We start from the raw sequence: 24,544 nt of genomic DNA on the forward strand, positions 1-24,544 counted from the left end.
ATCACAGCAGCCTTCTGGCCTATGCAGGTTCACATTGGATTCGGACAGTCAGTAAAGAAACAACGGAGCCACAAACTGATGGGCCATAGTCTTTAATTCTACCTTGCACCCAGTGGGCAAGTAAAAAATACACACTGGGCTCCAAAACTGAATCACATTCAGTGCTCACAAAGCCACTGACTTATCCGAGTTTCCTAGAATCAAAGGTTTCTAGCTCACCAGACTTATTCACCTCTGTTCCCCATCTCCTTCCTTATCCCAAATACAAACTCTACACAAACTGGCATCTCACTCAGCACTCCACCATCTTGGCTGCTTCTCCTGGCCTCCTCCACGTGGCCTTTCTCTGCTCTCCTCTGCTCTCTCTTCTAATGATAATCTCAGGAACCAAGAGAGCGCAAGTTCCCGCTTCATCCCCATTTTATATTGTAGCTTCACAACCTCTAATCCAATATACAAAATAGGGAAGTCTCCAATACAAAGTCACTTCTCCGAGGCATGATTGGATTGTACCACCCCACATCAAAAAGGGTGGGAAAGGCTTAATCCCAAAACCAAGCCCCAGGCTACAAGGATTCTCAACACACATTAATATCACCTGGGTGATGGCCTCACATGGGCAGCGTTAACTTTAACAAAGTGAGCATAATACATTTTATCCACCCAACAAATACAAACTAATTTTAAGAACTATCATCTGGAAAAACCAACTTTGGACTAAACTAAGAGGACTCTTCAACCAAGGAACACTGAAGAAGCCACACCAAGACTGGTAGGAAAAGCAGAAACGTGGAGAGGGCTGCCCAGCTTCCCGGAGCGAACGGCAGCAGGGAGAGACTCACGGGGTGGGAAGTGAGTTTAGCAGAGGGGGAAGGGTCCTGAACCCCAGGAACAAAGCCCCAGCCTGCAGCCCCAGAGCCCAGAAGAGGCGTAAGGACAGTATTTAGCTGGAAATAAGTCAGGATACTGTTTGTGAGAAAGAGTCTGATTTCTCAGACCCAGGATCCTTCTTAAAGGAACCGCGCAGAATATCTCTCTCACAAACACTCACCTGGGGCTCCTGGGGACGGAGGGAGAGAGGAGAGGACCAGAGTAATAGGAAGAGAGTATAATCTAGGAGGCACAGGGAGAAACATTTTGGGAGATAGCCACCCTAACCCCTGGGATGAGTCACTCCCCAAAGCTGAAGTGAATATTTCCCCTGGAAACAGCAATACCAGCAAAGGGAAGCAGGGGAGCAGCCAAACAAGCTCCCCCATGGCACTCAGAGCAGAGTCGCATAGAAGGAGGGAGCTTTCGGGTCTACAGTAGTGAGTCTTAGGGTCCGAGCTGCAACGCCCCCACCCACGCGGCTGAGGGCTCACCGGAGGGCCGGCGGCAGTGGGAGACAAAAGCGTGGTTCTGCTGACAGAGGCAGAAGCCAGCTGGCCACCACTGGGCTCAGGTGTGAGCTCAACCTTGCCCGGCTGGGGGAAGGGGGCGTGCAAAAACGGTCAAACTCAGCTGCCAGCAATCTGCAATCCAGCCTGCGGGAGAAGGGTGAGAACCCAAGAAGGGGTGGAGACAAGCCCTGGGGCAAGGGCAGAGGAGCACAGCCTTGCACCGCCCGTGCAACCCAGGCTTGCGGTCTGACTTGGTAGCTGGTCCTCCCGCGGGGGTGGAGCCAAAAGCCCAGAAGAGGCGGAGTTCTGCTACTGAGCTGAGCTTGGGCACGCATTCCTTCCCGGTGGTAGAACCAAGGCTAGCAGCCGTTCCTCGAGCAGGCTCCTCCTGCAAGGGCAGGGCGAAAGCCGGGAAACAGGTGGAGACCCGCAGCTGAGCAAAGGTGCTCACCAGTGCCATCAGGACCAAACATAACGTCACACATGGGGGCGGGGCAAAGGCCAAGGCCACCAACACTTGTGCACCCAAGCGTGTGATCACAGCCACTCCCGTGAAGAGAAAATGTGGAGGCAGAGAAATACAACACAAAGAAACCAAGAGAAATCCCCAGAAAAGGACCTAAGTCAGAGGTCTCAAACTCAACTCAGCATGTGGGCCGCAGAGCAAGATCACAGCCGTTCGGCGGGCCACACTAGGTCTACAAAAGGCAACTGTTACGCAACACTTTTCTCACTGCAGTTGAAAACAAAAAAAAATCAGTACAACAAGCACAATCGTAAATGCAGCTTACTCAGTGTCACAAAACGACCAGAAACTGTAGTTCGCATCACAACTGCTGTTAACTAAGCTAATGCTAGAGAAATGAAAAATACAAGTAGGCCCCTGGGCTTACTTAATTTTATCCAAAATATTTTGAACTTCGTGGATTAGTCTGCGGGCCGCACAAAATTGTTCGGCGGGTGGCATGCGGCCCGCGGGCCACGAGATTGAGACTCCTGACCTAAGTGAATCAGATATAACCAAATTACCAGATGCAGAGTTTAAAATAACGATTATTAGGATGCTCAAAGATATTAGAACAACCATAGATGGCCATTATGAAAACCTAAATAAAGAGATAACAAATATAAAAAAAGTACATTGAAATAATAAAAAAGAATCAGTCAGAAATGACAAATACAATATATGAAATAAAGAGTACAATGGAAGGAATTAAAAGCAGGATGGATGAAGCAGAGAATCGAATCAGTGAGTTAGAGGACACGATAAATAAAGGCACGGAAGCGGAGCAGAAAAAAGAAAAGAGACTCAAAAAGTCTGAGGAAACTCTAAGAGAGCTCTGTGACAACATGAAGAGAAACAACATCCACATCATAGGGGTTCCTGAAGAAGAAGAGAAAGAACAAGGGATAGAGACTTTGTTCAAACAAATCATAGCAGAAAACTTCCCCCAATTAAGGCAGGAAAACATTTCATATGTTCAGGAAGCACAGAGAACTCCATTAAGGAGAAACCCAAAGAAACCAACATCAAGACACATCATAATTAAAATACCAAAGCTAAGTGATAAAGAGAAAATATTAAAAGCTGCTAGAGAAAAAAAAGACTATCACCTACAAAGGAGCCCCCATAAAGATGACTTCTGACTTCTCAACTTGAGGCCATAAGGGAATGGCAAGAAATATTCAAAGTAATGCAGAACAAGAACCTACAACCAAGACTACTTTATCCAGCAAGGCCATCATTTAAAATTGAAGGAGAAATAAAAAGCTTTACAGACAAAACAAAACTCAAGGAATTCACTGCAACCAAATCAAGGCTGCAAAAAATGCTAAGGGACCTGTTGTAAACAGATCAAAGGAAAAAAAGAATACAACAAAAGAGGAATACAGTTTTAAAGAAAAAAATGGCAATAAACAGTTACATATCAGTAATAACCTTAAATGTTAATGGATTAAATGATCCAATAAAGAGACATAGGGTAGCTGCGTGGATAAGAAAACAGGACCCGTACATATGCTGTCTACAAGAGACACACCTTAAATCAAAAGATGCACACAGACTGAAGATAAAAGGATGGAAAAAAATATTTCATGCAAATGGAAATGAAAAAAAAGCTGGGGTAGCAATACTTATATCAGACAAAATGGACTTTAAAACAAAGACCATAGTTAGAGATAAAGAAGGTCACTACATAATGATAAAGGGAGCAATCCAAAAAGAAGATATAACCATTATAAATATCTACGCACCTAATATAGGAGCACCTAAATATATAAAGCAGACTTTGATGGACTTAAAGGGTGAGATCAACAGCAATACTATAATAGTAGGGGATTTCAATACCCCATTAACATCATAAGATAGATACTCAAGAAAGAATATTAACAAAGAAACAGCAGACATAAAGGACATATTAGATCAACTCGATTTAATAGATATCTTCAGAGCCTTTCACCCTAAAACAGCAGCATATACATTCTTTTCAAGCGCTCATGGTACATTCTCTAGAATAGACCACATGTTAGGGCACAAAAGCAGTCTCAACAAATTTAAGAAGATTGAAATCATATCGAGCACTTTCTCTGATAACAATGGCATTAAACTAGAAATAAACCACAATAGAAAAATTGAAAAACACTTAAACACTTGGAAACTAAATAGCATGTTATTAAATAACAAATGGGTTAACATTGAGATCAAAGAAGAAATTTAAAAATTCCTAGAAACAAACGATAATGAGCATACATCAACTCAAAATTTATGGGACACAGCAAAAGCAGTCCTGAGAGGAAAGTTTCTAGCATTACAGGCATACCTCAAGAAGCTAGAAAAAGCTCAAATAAACAACTTAACCCTGCATCTAAAAGAACTAGAAAAAGAACAGCAAGTAAAGCCCAGAACTAGTAGAAGGAAGAAAATAATAAAGATCAGAGCAGAAATAAATGACATAGAAGCTAAAGAAACAATACAGAGGATCAATGAAACCAGGAGCTGGTTCTTTGAAAAGGTAAACAAAATCGATGAACCTTTAACCAGACTCACCAAGAAAAAAAGAGAGAGGACTCAAATAAATGAAATTAGAAACGAGAGTGGAGAAATAACAACTGACACAACAGAAATACAAAATATTGTAAGAAAATACTATGAAGAACTGTACGCCAAAAAACTAGACAACCTAGATGAAATGGACAAATTCCTTGAAACATATAATCTTCCAAAAATCAATCTGGAAGAATCAGAAAACCTAAACAGACCAATTACAAAAAATGAGATTGAAATAGCTATCAAAAAACTCCCAAAAAAGAAAAGTCCTGGGCCTGATGGCTTCACAAGTGAATTCTACCAAATATTCAAAGAAGAACTAATTCCTATCCTTCTCAAGGTATTTCAAAAAATTCAAGAGGAAGGAAGACTTCCAAACTCCTTTTATGAGGTGAGCATAATTTTGATTCCAAAACCAGGCAAAGACAACACAAAAAAGAAAATTATAGGCCAATATCCCTGATGAACTTAGATGCAAAAATCCTCAACAAAATATTAGCAAACCGGATCCAGCAATATATGAAAAAAATCATACACCATGATCAAGTGGGATTTATTCTTGGGAGGCAAGGCTGGTACAATATTCGCAAATGAATCAATGTGATTCATCACATAAACAAAAGAAAGGAGAAAAACCACATGATAATTTCAATAGATGCAGAAAAAGCATTTGATAAAATCCAGCACCCATTCATGATCAAAACTCTCAGCAAAGTGGGAATACAGGGAACATACCTCAACATGATAAAGGCCATCTATGAGAAACCTACAGCCAACATCATACTCAATGGGCAAAAATTAAAAGCAATCCCCTTAAGATCAGGAACAAGGCAGGGGTGCCCCCTTTCACCACTCTTATTCAACATAGTCCTGGAAGTCCTAGCCACAGCAAGCAGACAAGAAAAAGAAATAAAAGGCATCTAAATTGGAAAAGAAGAAATAAAACTGTCATTATTTGCAGATGATATGATATTGTACATAGAAAACCCTAAAGTCTCAGTCAAAAAACTACTAGACCTGATAAATGAATTCGGCAATATGGCAGGATATAAAATCAATACTCAGAAATCAGAGGCATTTTTATACACTAATAATAAACTGTCAGAAAGAGAAATCAAGGAATCAATCCCCTTTACCATTGCAACCAAAAAAATAAAGTACCTAGGAATAAATCTAACCAAGGAGATTAAAGACTTGTACTCAGAAAATTATAAAACATTGATAAAAGAAATCAAGGAAGATATGAATAAGTGGAGGCATATACCGTGCTCATGGTTAGGAAGAATAAACATCATTAAAATGTCTATATTACCCAGAGCAATTTATAAATTCAATGCAATACCGATTAAAATACCAATGACTTACTTCAAAGATATAGAACACATATTCCAAAAATTTATATGGAACCAAAAGAGAACACGAATAGCCTCAGCAATCTTGAAAAGGAAGAATAAAGCAGGAGGGATCACACTTCTGGATATCAAGTTATATTATAAGGCCATTGTACTCAAAACAGCATGGTACTGGCATAGGAACAGGCATATAGATCAATGGAATAGAACTGAGAACCCAGAAATAAACCCACAGCTCTATGGACAACTGATATTTGACAAGGGAGGTAAGGAAATACAATGGAGTAAAGATAGCCTCTTCAACAAATGGTGTTGGGAAAATTGGACAGGTACCTGAAAAAAAATGAAACTAGACCACCAACTTACACCACTCACAAAAATAAACTCAAAATGGATAAAAGACTTAAATGTAAGCCATGAAACCATAAGCATCTTAGAAGAAAACATAGGCAGTAAGCTCTCTGACATCTCTCGCCGCAATATATTTGCTGATTTGTCTCCACAGGCAAGTGAAATAAAAGGATAAACAAATGGGACTTTATCAAACTAAAAAGCTTCTGCACAGCTAAAGACAATAAGAACAGAATAAAAAGACAAACTACACAATAGGAGAATATATTTGACATTGTGTCTGATAAGGGGTTAATAACCAAAATTTATAAAGAACTTGTAAAACTTAATACCAGGAAGACAAACAATCCAATCCAAAAATGGGCAAAAGAAATGAATAGACACTTCTCCAAAGAGGACACACAGATGGCCAAAAGGCATATGAAAAAATGTTCAATATCACTAATGATTAGAGAAATGCAAATTAAAACCACAATGAGATATCATCTCACACCAGTCAGAATGGCGTTTATCAATAAAACAACACAGAATAAGTGCTGGCGAGGATGTGGAGAAAAGGGAACCCTCCTGCACTGCTGGTGGGAATGCAGACTGGTGCAGCCACTGTGGAAAACATTATGGAGATTCCTCAAGAAATTAAAAATCGAACTGCCTTTTGACCCAGCTATACCGCTGTTAGGAATTTACCCCAAGAACACCATAGCACTGTTTGAAAAGAAGAAATGCACCCCCATGTTTATGGCAGCATTGTTCACAATAGCAAAGATCTGGAAACAGCCCAAGTGTCCGTCAGAGGATGAGTGGATTAAAAAGCTTTGGTATATATATATATATATATATATATATATATATATATATATATATATATATATATATATATACACTATGGAATACTACTCAGCCATAAGAAATGATGACATAGGATCTTTTACAACAACATGGATGGGCCTTGACAACATTATACTGAGCAAAAGAAGTAAATCAGAAAAAACTAAGAACTATATGATTCCATACATAGGTGGGACATAAAGATGAGACTCAAAGACATTGACAACAGGGTTGGGGTTACAGGGTGGGGGGAAGAGAGGGAGGGGCTTGGGGGAGGGGAGGGGCACAAAGATCATGGCTTTTCAGCATTTGCCATATTCCCCTTTAATCTATAGACAGACAGCAAATATTTACTTATGGTGTTTCCAATATAAAGACTGCTGTCTTAGGGACAAATGCTGATGAACTATTTCAGCAGTTCCTCCTTCTTCAAAGACTTATATGTCAACACAGAGCTCCATGTTTCATAGGACATACTCAAGCTCACTCCATACTCCCTGGAGCTTTAACACAAAGGAATGCCCCCCCCTTTTTTTTTTTTTGCTGTATTTTTCCTTTTATTTGTTTATTTTTTGTATTTTTCTGAAGATGGAAATGGGGAGGCAGTCGGACGGACTGCCGCATGCGCCTGACTGGGATCCACCTGGCATGTCTACCGGGGGGGGGGGAACGCTCTGCCCATCTGGGGGGTTGCTCTTTTGCGACCAGAGCCATTCGGCGACTGGGGCGGAGGCCATGGGGCCATCCTTAGGGCCCGGGGTGGCTTTGCTCCGGTGGAGCCTTGGCCGTGGGAGGGGAGGAGAGAGACGGAGAGGAAGGAGAGGGGTAGGGGTGGAGAGTAATAACACTGTTTTGTTTTTTTCCAAGTAGCTCCAGATATATGGAAAAGATTTATATAGGCAGATGGGGATCCTCAAACCCCTCAGCGAGATCTTCTGAGCATGGCTTTTAAGATACCTAGGGGCAGAAAAAGCCCAATAGAGATCAGGGGAACTACCAGCTTTTAGGATACACCCTTAAAGGCTCCAATGCCCCAAAGGGGTCTCCTAGGATGCCATCTGGGTCCTGCTTCAATAGTGGAAAGGAAGGTCATTGAGCTAAAGCCTGCCAGGCTTACATGCCTCTACTGTGAGGAAACAGGGACACTGGAAGGTAGGCTTCCCCCTCGCTCCTCTAAGGGAGGGTTCAGTCTCTTCCAGCCCTGCTCCAGCAACCTATGACCTAACCTTGCCCAGAAAGCTGGGGTTTGCCACTGAAGGCTGAAGGTGACCAGGGCCGTCAGCCCCATCTACGACACTGTGGACGAGCCTAGGGTATTTCTTCCAAGAAGCAGGTAAACTGATCTCATTTGCACAAGGGCCACTTAACTATATTTTGCCTGAATAGTCAGGTTTTTTATTCTTCCCTCAAAGATCTCTGTTGTGGGTGTTGATAGTCCTATTTTCTGCTGCTTTGCTTAATATATAGTGTTTCCTTTATCCCTCCTATCTCAATGCCCCACTCATATTTCAGGCTGGGACCTACTCCTAATTTAGAGCTCTCCTTCCCGCTTTTGCCAACTTTTATTATGAATCTACTTTTGCCACCCAGCTTAGTGTATCCCAAGGTTCTCTTTACCATGCCACAGTCGCAGAGCTCCAGGGAAAAGCTACCTGGTCTCATCTCTCCGGGCAGAGGAGAACAGAAGCTCCATATCCACGCATGCTGCAAATGGCTTCTCCAGTCTACCTGAATCATTACCAGCTAGAAGCAGCGGTCACTGGGACTTGGACATGAGCTGCAAAGTATAGAATGGTGACAATTCCGGTGCCATGTGGACTTTTCCTGGATGTGGACTTTTCCTGGACTCCTGCTCCCTGTGACAGATCCTAACAGACTGAACTGTGGTTGGGTTGCATTTTTCAGGGACTTGGCATGGTGATGGGGCCAACTTGGACTTGGTGAACATGTTAAGGACACTACTCTAAGAGTTTGCTTAAAGGCTTTTAATCACTGTTAAAAAAAAATAGAAGGCTGGATAAAGAAGATGGGGCACATATACACCATGGTATACTAGTCAGCTAGAAATGATGACATCGGATCACTTACAGCAGATTGGTGGAATCTTGATAACATTATGCGGAGTGAAATAAGCGAATCAGAAAAAAACAAGAACTGCAGGATTCCATACTTTGGTGGGACATAAAAGTGAGACTAAGAGACATGGACAGGAGTGTGGTGGTTACAGGGGGTGGGGGTAGGGAAGGAGGGAGGGGGAGGGATACAAAGAAAACTGGATAGAGGGTGACGGAGGACGATCTCTCTTTGGGTGATGGGTATGCAACAGAACTAATTGACAAAATAACCTGGAAATGTTTTCTTTGAATATATGTACCCTGATTTATTGATGTCACCCCATTTAAATAAAAATTTATTTATTAAAAAAAAAGAAAGAATATGGGAAGCTTTACACAGTATGTGAACCTTTCTCAACAACACTGTGAGCAACAGAATTTCTCACACTTCAGGGCTTTTACCATGTATCACCTTAGATAAGTTCTCATCCTAACTTACCAAAACCTTGCTGTTGTGGTTTTTTACAATCTAAAGTTATTTCTAGAACCCTAAACATTCTCCAGATGGAATTATGTTAAAAGCATATGCTCAGCCTGACCAGGTGGCAGCAGTGTGCAGTGGATAGCACATCAAACTGGCATGTGGAGGACCTGGCTCGAGGCCCTGTGGTCACTGGCTTTAATGCGGGCTCACCAGTTTGAGCACGAAGTTTCTGGCTTGAGTGTAGGATCATAGACATGACACCATGGTTGCTGGCTTGAAACCCAAGATCACTGGCTTGAGCAAGAGATCACTCATTATTTTGTAGCCCGCTGGTCAAGGCAGATATGAGCAAGCAATGAAGAAACAACTAAGGTGCTGTAATAAAGAATTGATGATTCTCATCTCTCCTTTTTTGTCTATCTGTCCCTCTTTCTGTCTTTATCACACAGGCAAAATATAATGATAATATAATGTTTCTCATGAACACCAGGAAGAGTGCAAAAAGAAAATCACACAGTGGGATACATTGGACAAAGATATTTGTTAATCCCAAATGAGACCATGAGTCGGTACTGAGAACATTTAAGACAGGGGTCCCCAAACTACGGCCCACGGGCAGCATGCGGCCCCCGAGGCCATTCATCCGGCCCCTGCTGCACTTCCGGAAGGGGCACCTCTTTCATTGGTGGTCAGTGAGAGGAGCACATTGACCATCTCATTAGCCAAAAGCAGGCCCATAGTTCCCATTGAAATACTAGTCAGTTTGTTGATTTAAATTTACTTGTTCTTTATTTTAAATATTGTATTTGTTACCGTTTTGTTTTTTTACTTTAAAATAAGATATGTGCAATGTGCATAGGGATTTTTTATAGTTTTTTTTTATAGTCCAGCCCTCCAACGGTCTGAGGGACAGTGAACTGGCCCCCTGTGTAAAAAGTTTGGGGACCCCTGATTTAAGAAATATGTACAAAACTGTAGAATGACAGAAAACAAAAGAGGAGAAAAAGCAAATACTCTAATTTGCAACTTGCAAACATTGACACATAGTGTATGTTTGTCTTTCAAATGATCTTTAGCTCTATATTTCACCAGACAATGGACATTAACCTACAGTATGGTAGCAATACATACAATGACTAAAATATAAAAGCTGAAATGCCACATGTTGACATAGGTGTTGACTTCTAAAGACCCACAGACACCACTGATGGGAGGGAAACTGATGTAGCCACTCTGGGAAAGTGCTTACTGGCATCTTATGAAAGTGAGCAATTCTGAAACAGACTTCATATTTAGTCTTCAACAACATTTTATGAAAAATATCGTTTCTTTTTTGGTTTTTCTGGACACCATTTTCAACACTCAGTTGAATCTATTTGTGTGTTCTATTTCTAGATCTCTATTTTACTACGTTAATTTACTCTATCCTTCAGCCAATCTCAAAATCCCTTTATTACAGATCACTTAAGGTAAGATTTTTTTTAATTCAAACATTTCTGTTTAATTTTTAAAAATGGACTCATTATACATTTGACATTTTACAGTGGTAATTTCTGATGGCAAGAAGAAAAAACCAAAACATTGTCTTGTGGGAATCACTATAAAGTTATAATGTAAATAAATTTTTGAACGTGAAAAGGTGTAACATCTCCTTTCAAGACAACTTGTCATTGATCCATCATGTAATGTCAAATGCACCTATGATCCCTTAAAGGAAGCATGATGACTTTTCTGAGGGAGAAGAGTGAGACCAAACACATCACTAAGGACAAACACGCACACTGGACTGTGCAGTCTACTGAGGACAAAGGCCATGATTTGACATAATTTTTAGTTCCACAGTTCCTGATGGGGTTCTCAGAATACAGTTTTTCAGTTGATGAGCAGCAAATTGACTTACTGGTTAAATGAGCAACTATGGAGTTAGAGAAGTCAGTTATTCTGAGAACAGTATAAAATCAATGGATAATTCACCAGAACCTGGCTTCTAGATTTTAATTTTAATGACCCTGAAACAACATAATTTAGTACCAAATGTTTAAACACCCATTCCAGTTGCTAAGCGGGGAAGTCAGCATTATTTGTATCTGATCAGCTATACAAAACTTGATTTTTCTTTGAAAAAGTAGAGATCGCAAATAAGAGAGAGACTACTAATTACAGGTCATGTTTACTAATCTAGCACCATAACTGCAGTCTTAGGACAACCTCCAAGTAGCTGGAAGGAGGAAGGGAGGAGGTGAGGGTGCTGGAAAAGGACAGCTCTTAACACATGGTCCTGTTTGTGCATAAAGGCAGCACAGGATCTACCAAGGGCTGAGACGAGATTAAGGACAGAAGCGTTTGGTTCAGATGGAAAGGAGGCTCACAAGAAGAACGGACTCGGGATCCCTGGAGGCAGTGCTGGAGGTGGCCTCACGAGCTACGGGGTTTCTTCTTGGCATCCAAGTCCTTTTTAATGTCTTCAAGTTTTTTTAGCCAGGTTGGGTATGTCATAATTCTGAGCCAGATACATGCCAACCAGGTTGCCAAAAGTAAATCCAAGCAGGAATTGGAGCATGATGTCAACAAAGAGGGTGCGGTGGACCAAGGGAAGATTTGAAAGATGAACATGTAAGCCCTCCATTCGCACTAAGTTTCAGAATTTTTTTGTCTTTTGATCCTTTTGCTTTTTCATATAAACTTTAGAATCAGTTTTTTTCAATACTTAAAGCATAAACTTAAAGGCCTAGGATGGTTGTTTGAGAGGTAGAACATCAACTCAGCATGTGGATGTCCCAGGTTCGATTCCCAGTCAGGGCACACAGGAGAAGCGACCATCTGTTTGTCTACCCCTCCTGCTTCTTCTCTCCCTTTCCTGCAGCCATGGTTTGACTGATTTAAACACATCAGCCTTGGGTTCTGAGTAGGGCTCCTTCAAGCCTCAGTCACTGGAAATAGCTTGGTTGTGAGCAGCCACAGATAGGCAAAGCATCAGCCCCAGACAGGGGTTGCTAGGTGGATCACGGTTGGAGCTCATGGGTCAGTCTGTCTCTGTATCTCTGCTCTTCTCACTTTTTTTTAGTTAAAATAAAATTTTTTATCTATGTCCATGAGTTTCCATTTTGTGTCTCACCTATATATGGAATCATACAGTTCTTAGCTATTTCTCATTTAGTTATTTCACTATAATGTTATCAAGGTATATCCATATTATCATAAATTATACTATATCATCATTTCTTATGTCTGAGTAGTATTCCATTGTATATATGTACCACATCTTTATTCAATCTTCTATTGAAGGGCATTTTGGTTGTTTCCATGTCTTGACCATCAAGAACAGTGCTTCAATGAACATGGGGGTACAGTATCTTTATGTACCAATGTTTTTGAGTTTTGGGGGTATATATTGGGTAGAGAGAGAAAAAGGCAGAGAATGGGGAAAGGGGAGGGACATAAAGAGAAACAAATATAGGGTGACGGAGGATGATTTGACTTTGCCTGTCTTCAGCATATTTGACTGTCCAAATGGTGTGGAAATGTTTCCCCTAAATCTATGTACTCTGGTTGACCAATATCACTGTTAAATTTAATTGTCTAAATTTAAATATATAGAGATAGAAAATTTTTTTATTGGTTAATTTTTAGAGATAGGAGAGAGCAGAGAGAAGCAGAAAATAGCAACTTATAATAATTGCTCCTTGTATGGACCTTGACCAAGCAAGACCAGGGAGTTTTATTGATGATCTCAGTGTTCCAGATCAATGATATATGCACTGTGCCACCATAGATTATGTTTCTCACTTTCTAAAGATTTTATTTATTAGAGAAAGGAGAGAGCAGAAAGAATCAATTCATATGAGTTGCTTTTGGGATGTGCCCTGACACGGCAAGCCCAGGGTTTTTACCTGATGTCAGCATTTCAGGTTTAGACTTTATCCACTCTGGCACTACAGGTCAGGCCCCTCCTCTACATTAAAAGAGAAAAAAATCACAAACATGCTTCAATGTAGTAAAATTTTTAAATATCCCTTACCTGACTAGGCAGTGGTGCAGTAAATAAAGTGTTGGCCTTGGATACAGAGGACCCAGGTTTGTCACCCTGAAGTTACCAGCTTGAGTGTGAGATTAAAGATATGACGTTATGGTCACTGGATTGAGATTAATGGTCATTAGTTTGAAAACCAAGGTCGCTGGCTCAGATAGAGCCTCCAGGAAAAGCACGTATACGAAAGTAATCAATGAACAACTAAATTGTCACAACGAAGAATTGATGATTCTCATCTCTCTTTCTTCCTATGTCTGTCCCTATTTCTTCCTCTCTTTGTCTCACCCTATCTCTGTTTCTCTCACTAAAAAAATAAAAATAAATTTGTACCTAAAAGTAATCACTTTAAAAAGTGGGAGTGGCAAACTTTCTATGCCCTGGAAATATCAGGATTATTACATCATTGTAATTCTCAGGTTTATGCACCCAGATATTCCATCCTATGCAAGAGAATTTTACATTCTCTACCTGACAGGCATATTTCAAACAAATATTTCACCTTTATAGGCTATTAGTAGGTATGAATATAGTTTTGTCAATGGCTCTATCTGTAGGGCAGCTGGGCCAGCTGAACTTCCAAAGGTTTCCATCACATTTTCTGGTTAGGGCACATATAAAATAAAATGAATGATTCTGTCACTGTCTATCTTCCCTTAGTCACTAAGTAAATAACAAAAAAAAATAGCCTAAGGTTAGTTTTATTTGTATTAACATTCTTTCTTCCTACCACTCTAACTAAAATTCCAAGGTTTTCATTAAGTGTACATTTTTAAAGCGACACCTTCCATACCTTGCCAGTATTATTTTAGAGAATATTCCTTCCATTCTTAGCTTTTGAAACAAGATCTGGTTGTGTTCAGATGGCACAGCTGAATGATACAAAGATAATGTTCACAGTTATGACACAAGGTGAACTACACACACCAATTATTGAGAAAGTTACATTTTGAGTACATCAGAGGCAGGATGAGAGCTCAAAGCAAGACCAAGAAAGGTCATAATGAGGAAATGTCACAACAGAGAGGAATCAAAACTTGCTTCCATTACTGACAGTATCTACTGAAACACCTTGGCACACAATGGCCATATAATAAAACTTCCAATTTTCAGTTCTCAAGAGAGACATAGATGACAGTACAGTTTGATGAATGAACTGACTGTTTTCCTGCTTCTTGAGAGAACTGTTTCTGTTCTGCACGACACAGTGCCAAGAGAATGGCAGTACATGGTGAATGCACTGTAATGACTACTGAAATAAAGTGAGGAATTCTTCAAACACAGACTGCAGTACTGAAGACAGGTATCAGGTAGTGCCTGACCTGTGGTGGCACAGTCGATAATATGTCAACCTGGAACACTGAGGTATCAACTTTGAAAACCTGCACTTGCCTGGTTAAGGTACATATGGGAGTTGCAGCTTTCTGCTCCTCCCTTTCTCTAAAATGAATTTTAAAAAACCAAGATAAAAAAACCAAACTGACCAGTCGGGATGTAATGGAGTGTCAACCTGGGATGGTGAGGTTTCAAGTCTGAAACCCTGAGGTCTGTGGCCTGAGCATGACCTCGTTTGGCTTGAGTACAAGCTAAAAAGTTTAAGAGCAAGGTCACCAGGACTGACCAGGCAGTGGAGCAGTGGATAGAGCATCAGCCAGGGACACTGAGAACCCAGGTTCAAATCCCTATGGTGGCCAGTTTGAGTGTGAGCTCACCAGTTTGAGCCCAGGGTCATAAACATTACCTCATGGTTGCTATCTCAGCTAGAGCCCCTCAAGAAGGCACATTTGAGAACGCAATTAGTCAACAACAAAGGTTCTGCAACTATGAGTTCCTGCTTCTCATCTCTCACTTCTGTTGTCTCTGTCCCTCTCTCTGCCTCAAAATAAATAGAGATATAAAAGTTAAAGAGTCCCCTTAAAAAATGTTTAGAATGTGAATATAGCCTGACCAGGTGTTGACAAGTTGGATAGAACATCAGACTGGGACAAGGAGGACTCAGGTCCCAAATCCTGAGGTTGCCAGCTTGAGCTCGGGTTCATCTGGTTTGAGCAAAGGTCACCAGCTGGAGCCCAAGGTCAGTGGCTTAAGCAAGGTGCCACTCAGTCTGCTGTAGCCCCCCAATCAAAGCACATATGAGAAAGCAATCAATGAACAATTATGCCACAACAAAAAATTGATGCTTCTCATCTTTCTCCCTTCCTGTCTGTCCATATGAATTGCTCTCTCTGTTCCTGTCACACACAAAAAAATGAATGTGAATAGAAATGTGAAGAAATATATGGATTACAAAAAAAGAATTAAAACCTGAGCGTTTTCAGAAGCATGGACACACATAGAAGGTATTGTGCTAAGTGCAATAAATCAGGGAGAGAGAGATGTACCATTTCACGTCAGTTATATGTGTAATCTAAAAAACAATATACCTGAATAAGCAACCAGAAACACACTCAAAAATAGAGAACAGACTGATGGTTGCAAGAGGGAAGTGGAGTGGGGAGACTGGGTCCAACGGATAAAGTAATTGAACACTTTGGTAGTTACAGAACAGTCATGGGATGTAATGTTCAGCACAGGAGATAGTGCAAATAATATTGTATTAACTATGCTGGGTATTAGAAATATGGCGTGGAAATAATTCAGAATTTCTAAAGTATATGAAGATCTAACCACTATATGGTACAGCTGAAACTAGTTCCAAATATTGAAAGAAAACACAAATGAAGAATAGAAATTTTATTCCCAGAATTCTGATTACATAAAAGCTCAACACATAACAAAATCCTTTCTTATAACCTTTATAAATGGGTAGACCCTGAAACAGCAAACGTTTTGCATCGTGACACGTATTATACATCAGAAACATTCCTTAGAAAATGCATTAAAATCATTCAACAATAACTGTCAACTACAACTTTAATAGACATTTAAATGACATGAGGATTATTTTCTTGTTTAATATATTTCAGCTAATGCTACAAAAATGTGTAAACTATAATCCACCTTATTTAAAAAAAGAAAAACCCTTTATTTCTAAATAAAGAAACCATTAGAAAGCTACAAAATATGGAGAGAAAACTATTCTTTAAACATTTCAGGTTAAGCTTTGTGCAGTGGCAGTATCATAGCCAATGAGGTTTATCAGACAAATTAAACTGAGGACATCAACATACCATGCTGATGCTCTACCACTCAGCCAAATGGCCAGGGACCATATTGGACATTTTTAGTCATAGTTTATACTAAGCAAGAAAATGTTTTGAAGTAAAACAGAGAATTAGATTTTTGCACTTTGGGGAGGTGCCTTGTGTGGAGATGAAATCACTGAGTCTGCACTCTGTAGGGTCTTGTGGGAAATCTCCACAGGATTAAAAATCATAAACCTGAAACATGACATCTCTCTGATCAGGTGGTGGAGCATCAGAGAGAGCATCACCCTGCATTGCAGAGGACCCAGTTCTAAACTCCAAGGTTATGGCTTGAATGTGGTGTTACCAGCTTGAGCGCAGGATAGCTGGTTTGAGAATAAAATTATAGACATGACATTGTGGTTGCTGGCTTGAGCATCAAGTCACTCAGTATACTGTAAGTGCTGTAGTCAATGCACAGATGACAAAGCAATCAACGAACAACTAAGGACCGCAATAAAGAATTGATGCTTCTCTCCTTCCTGTATGTCTGTCCCTATCTGTTTCTCTCCCTGTCTCTCTTACATCAAAAAACAAAAAATAAACATGACTTATGTTCCCAGGTACATTGAAATTTCTGCGCCCTATTACAGGATCTGTACCACTTCCTTCCTAAACTCTTATAAGAAAAAGAAACAGCTTAGCTTAGCACACGTACCTCAGCTACGTGCACAGGTTTCCCAAGTCCCCACAGCAATGGAAGGGCAGCCAGATAATGCTGACCCTCAAAGTCCAAGGGGAGGACTTTGGCACATACTGCTGTGATGATGGATGTTACTGGAGCAAAATCAGGAAAGAGAAAAAAATGGAGGATCATGGGACATGTTGGAGATCAGCTGTCCCTCTGACAACAGGAATAAACCCAGGATTATCAAAGTTTTTTCCACTGTAGTATCTTCCCAAACCACACTCTAAGGCAGTGGTTCTCAAAGTGTGCCAGGGCACACTAGTGCACCCTAGATTTCCAGGTGCGCCTTATGGTATTCCAGAGAAATATGTGCCTGTTGGGGACCAGAAAAGCAACAGAGTTTTTGGAGTTTAGATTTTTGGAGGACAGAGGTGCGGGGAATTAGCTGTAAACTGACAGTCTGCCCAAACCCCCAGCTCACTTGCCTGAATAGGTTGCAAAAGGTTGTTAAACTGTGGTGCTGGATTGTTTACACTACCCCCCATGTTCCCCCGAAAGAGGCGGCAAGTTTCTTCCAGCCTTTGTTTGGCACAAAGTTAAGATGATATGTATGGTGGGAGTTTTGGACTAATGATTAAACAGAAGGAATTGTCTTTTGAAGCCTTTTGGATTTTTATAAAAGAATATGTGACAATATCTAAAAAAGCTTTGAAAATTTTACAATTTTCAACATCCTTTTTATATGAATTAGGATTTTCTACCCTCAACAAATTAAGAGTAAAAAGAGAGGAATTCCGCAATGTATTGGCAAGGAAATGAGAGTTTGCCTTTCACATATATGACCAAAAATTGATGAAATTGCTAGGACACATCAGGCTTATGTTTCTCATAAACACAAGAATGAAAAAAAACATTCACGCCGAGATCTGCCGAATTTACTAAATCTTACTAAGAATGTATTTATAGATATAAAAAGATAACTTTTTGTCATTTTTTAATTTTTTAAACCCGTTCTTTACTTATTCTAAAAAGCATAACTCAAAAATGTAACATAAAAATGTTTTTTTTTTTGTTTTGTTTTGTTTTTGTATTTTTCTGAAGCTGGAAACGGGGAGAGACAGTCAGACAGACTCCCGCACGTGCCCAACCGGGATCCACCCGGCACGCTCACCAGGGGCGACACTCTGCCCACCAGGGGGCGATGCTCTGCCCCTCCGGGGCGTCGCTCTGCTGCGACCAGAGCCACTCTAGCGCCTGGGGCAGAGGCCAAGGAGCCATCCCCAGCGCCCGGGCCATCTTTGCTCCAATGGAGCCTTGGCTGCAGGAAGGGAAGAGAGAGACAGAGAGGAAGGGGGGGTGGAGAAGCAAATGGGTGCCTCTCCTATGTGCCCTGGCCGGGAATCGAACCCGGGTCCCCCGCACGCCAGGCCGATGCTCTACACTGAGCCAACTGGCCAGGGCCACATAAAAATGTTTTTAATGTCAGAATGAACTTCATTTTGTTGTATTTATTTTAATTACCATAGAAGTGTGCTTCGACTTTTTTTTCTTTAATGTTTGACTTAATTATTATAACATATTTCTCAGAAATTTGTATATACTGCGCCTACAATTATTTGTAGGATTTTAAATGCGCCTAACTTCAAAAACTTTGAGAACCACTGCTCTTAGGTCTGTCCTCCTCTATAACCTTTAGATCTCTCACCGGTGTCATCTGCCTCCTCATCCCACCTATACCTGGGGAGGATAGTGTCTATTTTTTTTACATTCCAGTGCTTCTACACTTGCTCCAGAAAGCAAGACATGCTTATTTAAAAAAAAGATCATGAGTTCTGATATAGATTTTACAATTTCCAATACATTTTGTGCCCAGGACAAAGGACATGGTACAATATCACAATGTTCTAATAAATACTGTTTTTGGATAGCACTTTAATTGTTGTAGACAACACATAAGTTTTTTTTAACACATTTTAGAGAGGGAGACAGGTACATTAATCTTTAATTGCATGTGTTCTGACCAGACATTGAACCTGCACACTCTGTGCTTGGGGATGATATTGACCCAATGGTAGTCAACCTGGTCCCTACTGCCCGCTAGTGGGCATTCCAGCTTTGTGGGCGGTAGCACAGCAACCAAAGTATAAATAAAAAGATAGATTTAACTATAGTAAGTTTTTTAATGAAGATTTATTCTGCCAAATCTGACATAAAGTACTTGGTGAGTAATTATTATTATATGCTTTACTTGCTGTAACTCTGCTTTATAAATTTTATAAAGTTACTCCTCTACTTTATAAATCACCGTTACTGTTGAACCAGTGGGCGGTTAGAAAATTTTACTACTAACAGATACAAAAGTGGGCGGTAGGTATAAAAAGGTTGACTACCCCTGCTCTAACCAATTGAGCTATGCAGGAAGAGATAAAACAAATTTCATTTTCCCAAGTTAAGCCAGTTGTGCAGCCTGGGCACAGGTGTCCTCTCTCCACACACAGCGGTCACATCAACTCGGCCTCTTGGGTGTTTGTCATCTCCCACCTGGTCCAACAGCCTTACTGCTACTGGGATTCAGGTTTCTTTATTATGGAGCATTTAAGAGTGACAGCACTGTCCTGTGTGCTCACTTCATGTAATGTCAGAAGAACACAGTGACAGGACATCACCTAGTATTCAGATAAACACACTGACAGAGACAAGGAACTGACTTAGATGACATCACTAATAAAAAGTCAGAAGCTTTTAATTTAGTGAGAGGAGTGGAGGCAGAGACAGACTCCAGCAGGTGCCCTGATTGGGATCCACCTGACAAGCCCACTAGGGAGTGGTGCTCTGCCCGATGGGGGCCCTTGCTCCCTTGCAACCACAGCCATTTTTTACCACTTGAAGCAGAGGACATGGAGTCAGCTTCAGCACATGGGGCCAACTCGCTCTAATTGAGTCATGGTTGTGGAAGAAGGGAGTGAGAAAGAGAAAAACAAGAGGCAGAGGGGTGTAGAAGCAGATGGGCACTTCTCCTTTCTGTTCCAACTCGTAATCAAACCTAGAACACCCACATGCTAAGCCAAAATTCTACCACTGAGGCAACAAGCCAGGGCCAAGAATAATTTTAAAACCTTGATATAACACTGTTATTCTCCAATAAAAAAATGAAATACACTAAACAAGATGAAACTTTGTGTGATTTCTGTAAAATTACCAGCATTTTCCATTTGATTTCTCTATGCCACTACATCCCCTAAAAGCCATTCTTAAAATCTCTAAGAAGGTCATATAAGTAACATTCAGTGACCATAAAAAAAAGAAATAACTATAATGGCTTTATTATTAAAGTAAAAGATAACTGCAGTGAGTTCTATAATCAAGAGTCAAGAGTTTGTGGAAAAAGTTAAGTGTACAGAAAATAATATACACTAGAAATTTGTGGGTTTTCTACATGGCAAGTAACTTTATCAGCTTTGTTGAATTACCTATGTTGATGCACTATTTACATATCCTTATGAGGACATGCACACACATTTCTTTATTTCTCAGTCCTTTTACTCCTAATTAGGTTACTAATAGACACAATCCATTTTTAAGTATCAAACCATGAAAATTTGTTTATGTTGTCTCAAATAAAAAAATATATGAAATAACACACATAAGCTCAACAGGATAAAAGAACATCCTAATTATACTAGAGTGGATTCTTTTCAATTACTAGAATTTGTGAAGCAGAGCACTGTGATACAAGAGGGTGAGCAGCAGTTACAGAACAGACCACAAGGCAGATAAAACAGACACATGAATGATTCAAGGAGGAACAGCACAGCCTGCCTGAGTCTACCCGTGGAGGCCTCGGCAGAATGCCTGAAGAGAGAAGCAGGACCCACAGCACAAGCCTTTAGTAGGATCCATCTCCAGACTCCTCAGTGTTCTCAAGTTAACTTTAACTTATTAAAAATAAACCAAAATAAAAAGCAAGGATTTGGTAAGTTACACAAAGAACATAGCTAAGGGTGAAACACGGTGACAGCTCTGAGGTGGGAGAAATTCTATCGTTCACAGGGGTGCAGTAAGGCTTGCATACCGTGTAAAGCTTTCCCATGTTCTTTATGTCTGTTTCTCTTCGATCCAGTCTTAGCAGATGTTGAGTAAGATATAAATCAGAACAAAGACTTTGGGACATAAATTGCAATTTAAGGCTTAATTCTCTGATTCTCAAAGAGGTTTTAACAAAGGTTAAATGTTTTGCCAAATTACAGACATTTTTAGTGTTCCTCTTCATCATGAATTCTGCAATGTTCAGCAAGATTTCAGCGCAGATAAAAGGCTTTGCCACATACTTTACATTTGCAAGGTGCCTCTCTGTTAGTATTCTCTTGTTTAGAAAGGTGAAAGCAGTCATTTCAGTCAATCAATTCATTTGTAAGGCTTCTTTCCAGTATGAATCCTGTTTAGTAGAACTTATTGAACTTAAGGTTTTCCCACATTTTCTACATTTGTATGTTTTCTCTCCTGTGAGTTCTTTCATGTCTAGTAAGTGTTGAGGTGTAAAAGCTTTGCCACATTGTCTGCATTTGTATGGTTTCTTTCCTATGTGAGTTCTTTGATGCACAGTAAGACCTGCCAGTTGAGTAAAAGCTTTGCCACATTGTGTGCATGTGTATGGTTTCTCTCTTGTCTGTGTGAATTCTTTGATGTTGAGTAAGATTTGAGGAACAGCTGAAGGATTTGCCACATTGTCCACATTTGTATGGTTTCTCTCCTGTGTGAGTTCTTTGATGTATAGTTAATTCAGAGGAGAAATTAAAGGCTTTGTCACATTGTCTGCCTTTGTATGGTTTCTCTCCTATGTGAGTTCTTTGATGTTTAGTAAGAATTGAGGAAGAGCTAAAGGCTTTGTCACATTATCTGCATTGGTATGGTTTCTTTTCTGTGAGTTCCTTGATGTACAGAAAGATTGGAGGAATCATTAAAGGCTTTACACCATTCTCTACATATGTATGGTTTCTCTCCTGTGTGAGTTTTTTGATGTATAGAAAAATTGGAGCGATTGTTAAAGGTTTTGCCAGATTCTCTACATTTATATGGTTTCTCTATTGTGTTCATTCTTTGATATCCAGTAAGAAATGAGGAACCAGTAAAGGCTTTGCCACATTCTGTACATTTATATGGTTTCTCTCCTGTGTGAGTTCTTTGAAGTCTAGTAAGATGTGAGAGGTGAGTAAAAGCTTTACTGCATTATTTGCATTTGTATGGTTTCTCCCCTATGTGAGTTCTTTCATGTATAGTATAATGAAAGGTAGGCTTTGCCACATTGTCTGCATTTGTATGTTTTCTCTCCTGTGTGACTTCTTTGATGTTTAATAAGAGTTGAGGGGTGAGGAAAAGCTTTGCCACACTGTCAGCATTTGTAAGGTCTCTCTTTGTTGTTAATATTTCTCTCATGTAAATTAAGACATGAATACCAATTAAATTTCTTACCAAATTTTTATATTTATACAGTTTTTCTCTGCTATGGACTTTAAGTATATTTACTTTCAATATTTCACTGAAAGCTTTGGTACATAAATTGTTAGTGTAAGGTTCCTCCTTAGTATGAATATTCTCTTCAGTGTATTCAGAAGATTGTTGAAAAGATTGCACACATTTCCATTATTCATTTGCTATCTCCACAATATGAATCACCTGTTGAATATTAAAATGTGATATCTGGTTAAACACTTCTCTGTGTTCATAGCAGTTCATGCGAAATGGAATTTTTTTCATTTTGATCATGAATTGATTCTTGTTTAATGTTTTTTTTATGTTCATAGCATTGATAACTTCTGTCTCCATTATATGTACTCTGGTAATCATCAAAGATAGATATAGTTTTACTGAAAGCTATATTTTCATTTAACATGTATACTTATTACCATATAACTACTCTGTGATACCTATTAAACCATGTTGGCTCTACAAAATTTGCTCCAAAGTTAATGAATACTATAAATATTGAAATGAAAAAACATTTGAAAAACATTCAATGATTATTTATTCCAAAGATTACATAATTTCTTAACTTTTCCGGGTTTCCTTTTCAAAAATATGTAATAGTAAAAGAATAGTTTATGATCTTGGTGGGCATGTCTGCCCTTTTGGGGACATTAGCAATGGAGCCATTTTTTTAGTGCCTGCAGAAGAGACCACAGAGCCATTCTCAGTGCCCGAGGCTAGCTCACTCAACCAATCCAGCCATGGCTGTGGGAGTGGAAGAGAGAAAAGCAAGAGGAAAAAGGGTAAAGAAGCAGATGGTTGCTTTTCCTGTAGGCCCTGACTCAGTATTGAAGCCAGGATATCCACATTCTTGGCCACTCACCCATTCCAGAAATGGGCCAGAGCCAATTTACATTTTTAGAAACTAACTGATAGGCAATGTAGCAGACTTAAAGAGGGAGTCTCACAAATGTGTAATATTTTTTACCTATTTAGAAAACAAAGACTTAATCACAATTAATACTTCTGCCCTGGTCTGATAGCTCACTTGGTTGGAGCATCATCCTGAAGCACAGAAGACAGAAGTTGCTGTCTCGATTCCCAGCCAGGGCACATATAGGAGCAGATAGATATATCTGTCTCTCTCTACCTTTTACTCCTTTCTTTTGATAAAATCAATGCAAAAAGTTTTTATTTCTTTTATTAGAAAGGCATCGATTTACTCTTTGAGGTACAATAATTTACTCTAATATGAACCTTGACCAGAAAATCAAACCAGCAGTCTGTGCTCCAGGACAATGCTACAACCAATCAACCTACCCAGGCGGGATAAAATTTCTTTATTTTCAGAGAGACAGAGAGAGGCACAGAGAGAGAGAGGAGCAAGAAAGGAAATATTTATTTGTTGCTCCACCCTGTTGTTCATTCATTTGCTGCTTATCCTGTGTGCCTTTACCAGAAATGAAATCCACAGTGTTGTTTCAGGATGACACTCAAACCAACTGAGTGGTGAACAGGCCAAAGTGGAATGAACACTTAAAAATTAGTAATTATAATGGCCCTACCATGGCTAATACCCTCCATTGGTTTCACTCTCATCCTCGTATGCAAAGGTCACAGGCTCAATCCCTGGTCAGGGCACATACAAAAATAGATCAATGTAACTGTTATTCTCTCTCTCTCTCTCTCTCTCTGAATAAAGTGGTACCTTGACACACGAGAAATTTACATCAGATGCAATTTG

At 39.9% G+C, this 24,544-nt stretch overlaps 1 protein-coding gene and 2 pseudogenes across 4 annotated transcripts in view; 1 reads left to right on the top strand and 2 right to left on the bottom strand.

Annotated features, from left to right (window-relative positions):
* LOC136399334 (zinc finger protein 91-like) overlaps nt 1–24,544 on the top strand; it is a 944,498-nt gene that overhangs the window by 259,503 nt on the left and 660,451 nt on the right. The gene's annotated exons all lie outside the window — the stretch shown is intronic.
* Nucleotides 1–24,544, bottom strand: part of LOC136399322 (zinc finger protein 91-like) — a 388,962-nt pseudogene that overhangs the window by 56,569 nt on the left and 307,849 nt on the right.
* On the bottom strand, nt 11,836–12,077 carry LOC136399376 (short transmembrane mitochondrial protein 1-like; annotated as a pseudogene).

The sequence above is a fragment of the Saccopteryx leptura genome, chromosome 3, assembly GCF_036850995.1.
Source record: "Saccopteryx leptura isolate mSacLep1 chromosome 3, mSacLep1_pri_phased_curated, whole genome shotgun sequence".
NCBI classification, from domain to species: Eukaryota; Metazoa; Chordata; class Mammalia; order Chiroptera; family Emballonuridae; genus Saccopteryx; species Saccopteryx leptura.